The following is a 2,626-nucleotide window of genomic DNA, read 5'->3' as shown; positions in this document are numbered from 1 at the left end:
AGGTCGCGAACGTGCACTGATGGAGAGATAAGCCCAGGTGAGGCTGAGCTAAACGCTCAGTAGCTTAGTCCCGGATAATCTGCCATGAACCTGATATCGAATCTTCCTTTACCTAGGGCACATTGAGTACGCTTCTTAGAAAACGATATGCTGAATACTCCTGAAGTGAAGCAGAAACTTAAGAAGCTTAACAGTGGACGTCGAAATACTATCATCAGCCATCGGGCTCATAGCAGCCGGGGCTCCCCACCTACAGGCACGGATTTAGGCTTAAGCAGATGAAGACGACACAGAGCTGTGTGGTCTCAGAGTGTTTCAGCGCCAGCCAGTCAGGGGGAAGGAGCTGGTTGGCATCAAATGTGAACGCGTGTCATTTGCTTTCTGTGCTGAATTTGATTAAAACCAGAGCACAGTTGCAGAGATGGTGACAGCAACTCGAGGCACGCCGGACTTTGGTGCAGACCTCAACGAGAGAGCAAGGACAGTGAGAGAAGAGGCCGGCGGATAATCGGAAGCCGGCTCTCGGCGTCCGCAGGGGAGGTGAGCCATTTCTCAAGGAGAAACAATATGTTGTCTTATATTCAGCATTGTGAAAAGAGCCACTAAGTCCCTCCAGACGCGGGCATCAGGCAACATGTCAAAATCTGGGATCATTCTTCCATAGACCCTCTGCTATGCGTAGACGCCATCCAGGGGGATAGGTGGCCCCCCCCAACCCCCAAAGTAAGCCACGTGCGAAAGCCTCGATGTGGAAAGTACGAAATGTTCTCCAGTGTGTCCATCACCCAGCGGCCGTCAGTGCAAACGAACAACCTTCCTGATGTGACTTCCTTCGTCACTGGCACCGAACTCACTGCAGCCATCCTGGTGACGTCCTTTACACACGACAGGGACAGTGAGTCTGTGCGAGAGGCCCCCACGCTCTGCAGACCCTAGAAGGCCTGCTGGTGGCCCGATGCTTAGCAACTCTTTTACAGAGCAGTGTCTGGAGCGGTGCGACACGTCACCAGCGAATGGACGATGGTCCTTTGGCTGAGTTCAGAAATTGGTGCCTCTTCATCTATTGGAAGGCTGAGAAGTCCTGGCCAGCGCTGACATGTCTGTCTAGCCCAAACTCCGAGAAAGAGGGGTCGATCCGACTTTCCTGGTGATTTGGATGCCCACTGGAGAGCGAAGATGAACGACTCTTTGCTCTGAAAACTCGTGGCCCCGTGCATTTAAAGGCTGACTATTTTAAGTCAATTGTCGCGACTGGTGCTTCTTTGATTCCTGCAGCTGATCCGCTCATCGTTAAAAACGTGAGGTCCGCTGCCGTTATCTTAACATGTTGTTCTTGGTCATCAAATTAGTCGCTTCCTCTCATTTCAAATCCACGGACAGTTTGGGGTGATTTGAGTTGAGTGGATTAGACAAGGGGAAATGGGCGATTTCCTCTCCTTTTGTAGAGTTAATCTCTCATCCAGATTCTTCTAAAGCAACTCTTTCGACAGCAGTCCTTATTCCTGGGTTAACAGCAGAATGATAAAGAAAAAGTCACTTCTTTACGATATTCCGACTCAAAGTCCAAATGATAGATCCTTTCCTGATCCTGAAGACGACGCTTACACACTTATATTTCTTTCAATAATTTCTCCCAGTGTGAGCAAGATGGTCTAGTTCTCATGTAAGCCTGGAGCGAGCGGGGTAGGTGTGTGTGCCAACGAAAATGTCTTGAAGTGTTGGGTGAGAAGGACCTAGGAAAAATGTTACCAGCCGAAAATATTATTTTTTACGTGCACTGTTTGACTTCTGGGGGCTTCTCTTTCGTTGGCATGAATTTCCTTAGTTCTTAAAAGTCCCGTTTTGGGTCAGCTGACAGAACAAACTTTCTTCCTGTGGATCTTCAGATATTATCTCAGTCCACCCTGGAAGCCCCCAAAAGGACATTTCTAGTTTTTAACCTTTGTATCGCTCTGCTATGCATCACCCCATCACCTTCCCAGACACCCTGCCCCGTCTGTCCACCGACTAGCTATGTGGGCTGCTCAGGCGGTCGAGCTGGAATCTAGAATGTGCCCACAACTTTGTCTGTCCCAAGCTCCCCCTTCCCCCGAGTAAAACATTTGTCTCAAGTAACGCGTTTCGTTCAGTGTGGTACATCTTAACTGCTAAAACGTCACTTCTGGGGCAATTTTACCACAAGGAAACATTTGCAAACATCTTCAAAACATTATCCTCTTTGTTTTTGCCTCAGCAAAAAAACAGCTAAGTTACGCGCATCTTTCTAAAATCCGTTTCCTTTCTATAAGCATCCTTTTCTTCCTTCTTGATCAGCAGGAAGAGGAAGATTTGCCTACGTTCTGCACCCCAGGGTGGAACATTGTATATTTTGCTTTATAACGCCTTTGAGCATAGTTATGATTTTAATAATCTCGTGACAGGTTTTCCACCTGGCACCGGGCCTCTGGGGAGCTGAGAGCTGCTTCTTTCATGGGTGCCTCTCGAGAAAGCAATAAGAATCAGAAAAACGGGTGCTTCTCTCCCATATTCGTCGTGTGTCGCGAGAGTCTAGGTGTCTGGAACTCTCGCCTATGTTGAATCTTCCTTGGAGGCTGAGTCATCCTAAGTCTACAGAGGAAGCCCTGCC

The sequence above is a fragment of the Pteropus vampyrus genome, unplaced genomic scaffold (genome assembly GCF_000151845.1).
Source record: "Pteropus vampyrus isolate Shadow unplaced genomic scaffold, Pvam_2.0 Scaffold34, whole genome shotgun sequence".
Taxonomy (NCBI): Eukaryota; Metazoa; Chordata; class Mammalia; order Chiroptera; family Pteropodidae; genus Pteropus; species Pteropus vampyrus.
The sequence above is the reverse complement of the archived record's forward strand: the minus strand, read 5'-3'. Positions refer to the sequence as shown.